At 45.7% G+C, this 12,170-nt stretch overlaps 1 protein-coding gene across 3 annotated transcripts in view; it reads left to right on the top strand.

The window, feature by feature from the left end:
• The window catches only part of FRMPD4 (FERM and PDZ domain containing 4), a 1,947,279-nt gene that overhangs the window by 955,517 nt on the left and 979,592 nt on the right, over window positions 1-12,170 (top strand). The window lies entirely within an intron of this gene.

Raw genomic sequence — 12,170 nt, 5'->3', positions numbered from 1 at the left:
AACACGTAACTACTGGTATACATTTGCCCCATAGGTTATGCATTCACACACCCCTGTCTGTCCTGACACATAATAACAGCTGTTACAGAGGTGCCATGGCCACATACTACCCACTAGTTTTTGACATACATCTGTACAGCATCCCACTGCTTTGTCTGACATACATCTATATATGTATGAACCTATGAACCTATGAACCTATGAACCTATGAATCTATGAACATGACTATTATGGTGGCCCTGCATCAGTACATCTGGCAAGTATCTGGACATGACATCTTACTGGGTAAGTACACTAAGCTGCTAGGCATGTAACAAAGCACTGTGCAGGCGACAGGCAGACTGGCTCAACACTGGTCTACATTTCATATGGAGGAATACACACGTACCTACATATACAGCAGGCTCTACAGGCATGTCATAGCACAGAGTAATAGACACCTGTGTGAAAGTGCATAACCACAACCAATGTGAACACAGCCACCACCATATATGGTAAGTTAGCGTAATATTACAGTATATGGACTATCTGTTCAACACCATCCTCATATATGCCTCTTTCACACACTACCTCTTCATATACTGGGCCACTACAAAGTGTGGTCTGATGCCTATCTGTGGTATGGGACATGTGTGCGTTTGGCCCTACAAATATGTAAGCCGATAGGGTAACATACAATGGAGCAGCATGTAACATCATATAGAACAGGACCAAGAGCAATGACATCTACCACAGTCTATACACAGGCCAAGGTATATATTAACAATACACACACTGTTGACAATCACCATAAGTACACACACCTCAGTACTGTACAAACAAACACAGAATGTCCAGGTTATGTCATCAAATATCACCCCTACTATACATAACATGTGTAGCAGTCTGATATCTCACTTGATTATTATCAGATATGATGTCAATAAATATGGTGTACACACATATGCACCTCTTACTGCATGACATATGTACAAAGGTTGACAGAGCTGTGGCTGGACGCACAAACATAGGGCCAATATTGAGATATTGCTGTGATAACTTCATACATTTACTGTTGTAACAGGGTTTATTGCAACATATGTCCTATGAGGAATATGAAGTCAGTAACTCTCACGGCTGTCACCATCTACAGACTGTAATCCTCACACTACCTTCTGCAGTTCACAGATAGGTGCTCTGTGGGTAACACAAGAAACAAAAGGCACCCCACACTGCCCAGTCTGCAGATGACCCTACAGATGGGGGTTTCCTCCTATACATAGCTATGACATGACAGGTATTAAAACATGTAGGACAGCCATATCCACACACACCCTGTTAAACCAACATTACTCCAAATGAGGTATAGCAGCATTTACAGTCTGTAGTCAAGTCAGGCACATCCCCCTCCTGTGTGTTGGCCTGTTTCCACAGTGTATGTTGTTAGAGGAAAATCCCCAATCCATCTGTGATGCTGTTTGCCAAACAACAGATCTAGTTCCTGCTCACAGTGCATGAAAAGGTCCAACATCAACATGATGTTCCTAAATACTGGAGTGTGTTTCCATGCAATTGGCTATGGGAATGTTACCACAGCTGTTCCACATGCAATCAGCTAGAGGAGGGCTGCAATTCGTGCAGATACCATCAGCTGATCATGAGCATCACTTACAATACACATGTTGCTGCCTTAGCAAAGCAGGTGTAGGTCTCCACATCCACCAGAGAGGGAGTGAGAGAGGCAGTCAGAGGCAAAGTAAAGTCAGGGAGGGGTGGGAGAGTAAAACTTAAGCATGTGTGTGTCACATGCCTACCAGCACAGGGTATCAAACCCGTGACGACTATGTAGTGCTATCACATTTTTATGCAGTTATCAGATGTGCCACATAGGATACATGTTGAGGAGTTCTCAAAATATATATGTGATGTGAGTGGCATCTGCAACAGGGATATGGTAGCTATACAGTAGGTGTAGTACCCATGCCTGTCCGCATGAACAAGTGCCAGTATCAACACAGCTACACTCTCACAGGGACTCACACACATTGGCACACATGACAGGGCCAGGAATACAACTCATCACCAGTGAGACTGCCACAGCACATTACTGTGCAGGTATCACATGCACCACAGGGGTCATACAGACGTTATATTGGCAAAGGGTATGTGGAGGTGTCTGACATTGGACAGCATGCTTCAGTATGCCAATGGTGGTTGTAGTGAATATGAATGTGATCATACAACAAACACACGCACACACACGCACACACACACACACACACACACACACACACACACACACACACATACACACACAGACACACACACACACACACACACACACACACACACACACACACACACACACACACACACACACACACACAGGTTGCCATTACTGAGATGCATGGGTGCATTGCTTCACGGGTGTGTAGTGGTCGACTGTGCCAGACAGCTATACAAGGCTAAGTGATGGGTATGGTTTACCTTTACAAAGCCAAATCACAGTGGTGCAATTGCTCATATGAGCAAATCATAACCATGAAAATTGAAAACAGCGACAGTTTTAAATGTTCGAATACCAGCAGATCGAAAAGCAGATTCATTGATTTTCGAACATTAATGTTGAAAAAAAATCTAATGAAGTGTAAAGCAGGGGGAAAGCCCCCCTGCACCCCCACACCCCCTACTTTAATATTCTAACTTTGAGGTCACACTACAGTGGGGAAAGGGACCATTTTTCGATCCCTACTATAGTGCAATCCGTCCCAAAATGTCAAATGTGCAATGAGCGAATGTCACTGTGTATTCGCTAATTGCACATTCAAATCTTGTTCCATTCGGCGTTTGCAAACTTTGCAAACTGCCTTTCGCACAATTGCTGTTCACCCGTGTGCAATACGCACACATGAAGGTAAACCGATGGGCATACCTTGGCATTAGCCCACATGACAATGGTTTACATTGTGGCTCAGGGGTGTAGTTTCTAGAGTTGCCGACACAGGTGGGTATTGCATTCACCATCCAGTCACCTGGGTGACTATTGTGTGTGGCCAATGCTGTGCATTGCTTGCCATGTATGTGTTCCTTACTCCATGACATGGATGGTATCTGGGATGTGCACTCCTCCCACATGCATGTACAGTGACATGTGGAACTATACCTGGGGTGTCTGGACCATGTTGTGTACACAGATTATCATCAGATGTGTCAGTCTTGGCCTCATGTGGTGGGAACTGGTAATGGACAGCAGGTTTACCCTGCACCTACATTGATAGCATGATACCAACATTCCCTGGTGTCAGTGGCATTGGTCTATACAGGGCATGTTTTCAGGCATGGTATGTCCTTTGTGGTTCACATTTGATGGCACTACAGGTGTTGCACGTGTCCAGTGGGGAACATGATGAAGGTGCACTGTCAGCATGTACATGCCTATTGAACAGATGGACAGGGTGCCATGCACTCTGTACCACACTGCAATCACACCATAGTTACTATCAGTGGGCAATATGCAGCATACTACCAACATAGCAGCTGTTGCCTAGGTAAGTGTGTGTGTGTGTGTGTGTGTGTGTGTGTGTGTGTGTGTGTATGAGACATGGGTTGAGAGTATTCACTGTGTAATACTAGGTTTGCTAACTTTCTTTGCCTGGCCTTGATGTCACATGTATGGGTATGGATTTGTACCCAGCCTCTCAGCTATTTCACATCTGTTATCCCTGTATGGTGGACATTGTGATCCATACCAGGGCCACCATATAAGAAATTTGCAAAACCCGCTCCACAATGAGCCCAGTTGTTACACAGTCACACCCACGATATGAGTTACAAGCACAGACACACAAGCACACACCTGTCATGTCTGGAATTAGAACTCCTACCTAACTAGTTTATTACACTACAGCACTGCACAGTTATAAGATGCACCACGGAGATTACTGGAGTACTCCTTCCCCAAAAGTGTATTTCACAATGGATGACATCACCAGGATTGCCAAAGTAGGGCATTTGAATTGTAGTAAGTGTGGCTAGGCTAAAATGCATTGCTCCACACACAGATATTGAAACACACACAAAACATCCACAACCAATATGCGTGGGTATAGAACCTCTAACAGAGTTCTATATCACACTACAGCATGAAGCTGCTATAGGACGCACCATGGGGATTACTGGAGTGCTGCTACCCAAAAGGTGTATTTCACAATGAATGACATCAGCAGGATTGCCAAATTGGGCATTTGAATTGTAGTGAGTGCAGCTAGGCTAAAATTCATTGCTCCCTACTCAGACATTGAAACACACACAAAACATCCACAACCGACATGTGTGGGTATAGAACCCCTAACAGAGTTCTATATCACACTACATCATGGAGCTGTTATAGGACATACCACAGGGATTACTGGTGTACACCTTCTCCAAAGGTGTATTTCACAATGAATGACAGCAGGATTGCCAAAATAGGGCATTTGAATGTAGTCAGTGTGGCTAGGCTAAAATGCATTGCTCCCTACCCAGACACTGAAACACACACAAAACATCCACAACTGACAGGTGCGGATATAGAACCCCTAACAGAGTTCTATATTACACTACAGCATGGAGCTGCTACAGGATGCACCACAGGGATTACTGGAGTACTTCTTCCCCAAAGGTGTATTTCACAATGAATGACATCAGCAGGATTGCCAAAGTAGTGCATTCGAATTGTAGTCAGTGTGGCTAGGTTAAAATGCATTGCTCCCTACACAGACATTGAAACACACACAGAACATCCAAAACCAACATGTGTGGGTATAGAACCCCTAACAGAGTTCTACATCACACTACAGCATGAAGCTGCTATAGGACGCACCACAGGGATTACTGGAGTACTTCTTCCCCAAAGGTGTATTTCACAATGAATGACATCAGTAGGATTGCTAAAGTAGGGCATTTGAATTGTAATGAGTGTGGCTAGGCTAATATGCACTGCTCTCTACACAGACAGAGGCAAACCCACACTTGCCATGTCTGGGATTAGAAGTCCTACCTAACTAGTTTATCACGCTACAGCAGTACGCAGTTATAGGACATCCCATGGAGATTCCTGGGCTACACCTTTCTGAAAGGTGTATTTCACAATGTATAACGTCAGCAGCCTTGACAAAGTAGGGCAATTGGATTGTAATGAGTGTGACTAGCTCAAAAGGCATAGCTATCTACAAAGACGGTGACACATACACACGCAGACATGAGCACACACACAGTTGCCATGTCTGGGATTATAACTCCTACCTAACTAGCTTATTACACTGCAGCAGTACAAAGGTATAGGATGTGCCATGGAGATTACTAGGCTACAGCTTGCCAAAAGGTGTATTTCATAGTGTATGACATCAGCAGCCTTGACAAAATAGGGCATTTGATTTGTAGTGAGTGTGACTAGCCTAAAATGCATTGCTTTCTCCAAAGACGGTGACACACACACACACACACACACACACACACACACACACACACACACACACACACACACACACACACACACACAGTTGCCATTTCTGGGATTAGAACTCCTACATGACTAGTTTATTACACTGCAGAAGTATGCAGGTATAGGACGTGTCACGGAGATTACTGAGCTAAAGCTTTCTAAAAGGTGTATTTCACAGTCTATGACATCAGCAGCCTTGAGAAAGTTCGGCATCGGAATTGTAGTAAGTGTGACTAGCCTAAAAAGCATTGCTCTCTAGACAGACAGACACACACACACACACACACACACACACACACACACACACACACACACATACACACACAGTTGCCATGTCTGAGATTAGAACTCCTACCTAGCTAGTTTATCACACTACAGCAGTACACAGTTATTGGAAGCACCACAGAGATTACTGGCCTACACTTCTGGCATTTGAATTGTAGTGAGTGTGACTAGCCTAAAAGCATTGTTCTCTAAACAGACACAAGCACACACACACACACACACACACACATACACACACACACACACACACACACACACACACACACACACACACGCACACATGCACACACACACACACACACACACACACACACACACACACACACACACACACACACACACACACACATGCACTTGCCATGTCTGAGATTAGAACTTCTACCTAACTAGTTTATCACATTACAGCAGTATGCAGTTATAGGAAGCGCCACAGAGATTACTGGCCTACACTTTTCGCAAGGGTGTATTTCAAAGTGGATGACATCAGCAGGCTTGTCATAGTATGGGGAGGGCAGTGTGTGTGCATGGGCCATAACCCATTCATCTAGAGGTTGACACACCACATACAGGCACATGCAGGTTTATATTCCACAGGTCCATGTATACAGCTGCTAGATGACTACTTCCTTGTACAGTCATGGTGCACAGCTAGCATTTGCACCACATAGTCCATCATGCTGACAAATACTAGTGGCTAAGGTCAAAAGTGAGTGACATCTGAACCTCATGTGCTTGTAGCCATTTGGCTGTCTGCTGGGTGGGACAGGTCACATAATGGATGGCCTCTTGTGACAGTCACTCTATTCCACACATCTGTGTATGTCTACATTTGGCTTATTATAGTGTGTTGTCCTTGGATATATGCCTGCATTTCTATCCAGTGTGTGTGTGTGCAAAGCATGAGTGCTGCATACTGAGGAGTTTCTGTACTAACATCTGCAAATGCCAGATATGTCTCGTCCACTGTTTTTTGCAGACATGGCCTTAATTTGTTTAAGTGTGTGAGCATGCCCAGTATTATCTTTCGGTATATTGTTGGCTGACATTGCCCTCATTTCTCTAAATGTGTGAGCATGCCCAGTATGCTCTTCTGTACTGAATGTGTGGATCGATTCCAGGTAGTTTGTACTGCAGTGCAGACATTTGTGTTGTACACCTACAGGTAGCATACTGTTTCTGCAGGGTATCCGTCAATCATTTGGCAATATGGGGACAGACTGTGCAGGGGATAGTGTGTACTGTAGGTGATTGTGTCTGTGCTGCTTCAGCTGCATGGTACTGCTGTTAGCAGAAATATTTAGACATGTGTACTGTTATACGCAGTGATGTTTTCTGTCCTCATGTACTGTCAGGTGGACATTCTAGCTCACAGTGATGACTTGTCAGACAAGGATGACTGCAGCTGTGTCCAGTATTGTGGGCAAACACCTACGTATTCATAGTAAGTTATGCCATTCTGTAGGGGGAGCTGCAGATACTTGGTGCTGGGTTTGTGTATCCTGTTCATCACCTTGGTACAGTGCTGGCAGAGGATCCCATACTTGTCCACTCATCAACATGTCAGTATGGCCTTATCTTGCTGTGGCAATGCTTTACAGCTGTACAGATTTGCACGTTAGCCAGAGGCAGGGGCCATGGCTCAGGATGTTTACTCTATTGTGGTGTACGGGCAGGTGTGTAGCTATCCATTTATGTGTTTGCAGCCAGGGATAGTGTGCACACAGCTTGATGTCGGACCTTACACATTTCATGCTGCCCATGCTCTCACACCCCCCATCTGTTATTCTAACCTTTTCCATACATTATGCATACATTCTGTGATACTTTCCATAAGTGTATCACCACGTCACAGGTGTGTGTTTGTGTTGGTCCACAGTTCATGCAGTGGGACATGGTGGACATGTTACTGTGGTTTGTCCACATGGCCTTGTATATGGCTTAAATGGAGTGTGTTATGTTGTTATTTGGGTGTGCACGACATAACGTGCATTGGCAGTACATGTGAGACATGGGGTTTTGGCAGGCACCTGTAGGGCATTAGGTGTTGATGCAGGCCAGATGTGGCAGGCCATTGCATTCTGTCAGTCCTACATTCCCAGACCATCATACAGTATATTCCTGCGGTGACAGGTTAGATGTGATAGTTGCTCATGCCAGTACTTTCTATCAGTCTTGATCAGGTGGTGTGGATGCTGGCAGGGTGCTACCTACAGCTAGGGACACACCTGCACGGGACAACTGCACTTCATGCTGCAGTCTTCTGCTATTGCCATATACAGGTGGGGTCATACTATACCCATTCCCCACAGCAGGGATATTGACAGAGAGGTGCCTGTGGGTGGTGTTTGCATGGCTGGGTGCATGTGTGTTATGGACACTACTTGCATCTGATGCACAGATATGCATGGGGCATTACAGTTATGCTGGCATGTGCGGGTACATCAGCTGATTCCCAACACATCAGTCCTACCTCAATTGTGATCTGCAGATATTCAGGCAGACATCACTGGTATCCCCTGCTACAGGTCTTGTTACTGTGATGCATACCTATATGCACTTGGCCAAGGGTGTCACCATTTCGCAGTGACACAATATATACTGTATGTCTGGGGTACTTTTCCCTGTGTACTGCTTGTATATTTAGCCCAACAGCCATGCCATGTGAGTCATTCAGATGGTGACACATATTACCACCATACATTTACAATGGCTTAATGCTTGCATGTGTTATACTGGTGGGAATTGTCTTTGGCACTGTAGCCGTGAGGGCTTCTCCCTGTTATCAGCAGTAGTGGGCAATGGCCACCAGGTCTTACCTCAACATGCATACATACTGGCCACTCTCAGGCATTATGAAACACACACCATCCTAACACACTCAGACCTGCATATTGTGCAAATGCTACAACCTATCCTGCTACCTTGGCCACCTCTGGCCATCCGTGCTCCACTCGTATTATACCTACTCATACATGTTACTACATGCCTACACAGGATTGGGGGGGTCAGACCTGAGTGTCACTACATTTCTACACTGGATTGGGGGAAGGGGCAGACCTGTCTGTTTCCACATGTCTACATAGGTGTGTGTGTGTGGGGGGGGGGGGCACACCTGACTGTTACTACATTTCTACATAGGATTGGGGAGGGGGGACACACCTGACTGTGTTTACATTTCTACACAGGATTGAGGGGGCACACCTGACTGTTATTACATTTCTACACAGGATTGGGGTGACACACCTGACTGTGTTTACATTTCTACACAGGATTGAGGGGGTATACCTGACTGTTACTACATTTCTACACAGGATTGGGGGGGAACACCTGACTGTTACTACATTTCTACACAGGATTGGGGGGGATGCACCTGACTGTTTCTACATGTCTACATGGGAGTGGGGGGCACACCTGACTGTCACTACATTTCTACATAGGGTTGTAGGGGGCCACACCTGACTGTGTTTACATTTCTACACAGGACTGGGGGGCACACCTGACTGTTACTACATTTCTACATAGTACATAGGATAGGGGGCACACCTGGCACATGTACACATTTGCTATGACTGTACTGGTATGTCAGGTACTCCATTTCATTCTGTATTCTAACCTATCATACTGACTAGAGGCATATCAATGTACTACAGGTCTTAGCTTTGGTTGCCGTACATATTAGTGTCTGACTTCCTACCCTTCAGAACTAACATCCCAATGCCTGACTTGCTGTAGTCTGTCTGTGTAGGCCTTGGGGGGGGTTATCCATAGGCATCATTCAGAGGTCATAGCACAGGCTCTGTTTGGGTTTGTCTACACCTGTCCTGCTGGCTGAGTCTGTTGTTGGGTATGTGAACCTCCCTGACTGGCATGTGTGAGTCATATGGACACACATATTGCTCAGCACATTTCCTGCAGTGGGTTTTATCACCCTGTGTAGTACTGGCTACTGTGGTGACTCCAGTATGTGTTACAGATGTCATGGTGCCACTATGGGTTTTTACTATCTGCTGCCATAACATTCAGCCACCCAATTCCCTTCCATGCTCAGATCCATACCATAGATATAGGTAAAGACACATTCTACTCCATTTGGCAGTTGGTAGGTTGATTGACTTATCTTGTGGGTGTGCCAGGATTGAAGATTGTGCTAGAGGGCTGCCTATGTTGGATGCACATAGTACACTCCCTATACATGGTTGAGCACAGGTAGTGTCATGTTTGGCATCCCTTTTACTGTATGTGTGAGTCAGAAAGAAGTGTCATTCCCTGAGTCCCTTCTTTGTCAGTGTATGTGCTATGCATTGTCTCTTTGCCATGGCCTCAGCATACTGGGCATGCCTCCATCTGCCTACTGAGGCAGGCTCAGATTGTTCCTCCTCTGTGTCAATCTGTGTCTGTGCAGGCCTTGGCATTGGTGGGGGGCTGTGTGGCCCTGCCCCGTGCTGTTCCTGCTGCAGCTGTTTCCTCAGGATCATATTGTGTAGCATGGCACATACCATAACAATTTGGGTACATGTAGCTGGTGAGTACTGCAAGGCTCCACCAGATGTGTTGAGACACTGGAACTGATACTAGAGCATCCCAAACATGCACTCTATTATAAGTCTGGTCTGTGCGTGTGCCTCATTATGGCGTTCTTGTTCAGGTGTGTGTGCATTTCTGATGGGTGTCATTAGCCAAGGCTTCAGTGTGTAGGGGATGTACCCACTGGCAAATCTCTGGTACAGCTGCGTCAGATGCCAAATGTGGGAATTGTGATAGCTTCCAGGACAGCCAGAACACACATTCATTATAATGCCCTGGGCATCGCAGATGACCTGGCACTTGATGGAAGGGTTGCCTCTGCGGTTGATGTAGGCCTTAACCTGATTACAGGGTGGTGCTTTGATGTGTATGCGCGTGCAGTATATAGCACCCACTACCTCAAGGTATTCTGCTATTTGGTGGAAGAGATCCATATTGCTAGCCAGCACCTCGTGGATGTTGAGAAAATATACATGCTCACCAGCATGTGCTGACATGGCATCCAGGAACTGGTGGAATACTCTGGATGCTGATGACTGTGAGATCCCCATGATATCCTCATGTGAGCTTTAGGAGGTACCTGCAGCTAGTATTCCTGGGCCTACACATACCTTGGTATCCACTGAGATGGGTTCCCCTCAGTCGATTTGGTGTGTCAGGCATGGCCAGCACAGCTCAACAATTTGCTGTAGGAGGTCCCTGTCCTCCCTATAGCGCTTCACTATCTCCAGCTCATGTAGCCCCTGGCAGGTTACCCTGGGTCTGTACACTCTTCTCCATCTCCTTCTGTGGGTTGATCGGCAGCATTCACATCATCACCACCCTCAGCCTCTTGCACATATTGTTCTATGTTGCCTGCTGTAGCCCCTCTCATTTTGTAGATTTGTTTGTTAAAAGTTCTCCTCTTGTATACACCGGTGGTGTAGAGTACGGGACAAAACAGAGGGAAAGGTGTTTGCATTGTTTATAGTAGTGTTCTGGGCTGGGCTGGTCTGCTGCTTGTGTAATTGGCTGATTCTGATACATTTCAACTGACAGCTATGCTAGTTCTCCTTGATTACCTTCCTACTGCTGTTTTCTCTTTCCATTGCCTTCCTGTTTAAGCCCGAGGGTGTGCCGCATGAACAAAGTGCTCTAATGTGCACAGTGCTGCTATTTCCTGGTTTAACTTTTTATTTCTTCCTTTAAAACCTGGTGTGCGGTGCGTGCACCCACTTAGGCAATGTAAAGAGTGCTAGGCAGATTAAGATACACCCCCTAGCTTAGCTGTGCTAGGAGCAAACCTGAGCCACAGGGCTCCAAGCTACTTACAGTATGCCTGACACACACCCCCATGATGTTAGCTAACTGCGAGGCTTGCACCAAGCTATTCCTGCTCTTACACTGTGGGGACATGACTAGCATGCTGGGGAAAACTGGGATTCACTATCATTCCCCCCATTTGCATAGGATTGCCTGCTAATGCATAGTTGCATGTCTCACACTGAGACATCCCCCTTAGCAACCACTGCTCACTGGCCATGTTGTCTTCTGCCTGCCATTGAATTGCATGGCAGAATAGTGATTTTAGTTAGAATGCTTATTTTAGGTTTATTTTGTTATTTTCCCCCCGATCCCATTTGCGTGCCGCTACCCTATCCTTAAACAGCCGAGATCGGCTAAAAAAAATAAAAGTTGATTTTTTATTTTTTATGTTGTTTGCAATGCCAATGGCCTTATACTTGACCATCGGCATGCTTCCTGACTGATATGCAGCCTTTATTTAGAGCTGTCACGGCTCCATACTAGATTTTGCAGAAATGTACTCGGTTACTGAGTACATTACTGCTGGTTGCACTAGTCCTGCACAGCCAGTTTTCAGCTTCCTGGATCACAAATTCACCTCATTTGCATGGATTT

This window comes from Protopterus annectens, chromosome 5.part0, assembly GCF_019279795.1.
Source record: "Protopterus annectens isolate FY-2018-M chromosome 5.part0, PAN1.0, whole genome shotgun sequence".
In the NCBI taxonomy this organism is placed as follows: Eukaryota; Metazoa; Chordata; order Ceratodontiformes; family Protopteridae; genus Protopterus; species Protopterus annectens.
This window is presented reverse-complemented; position numbering and strand designations above follow the sequence as displayed.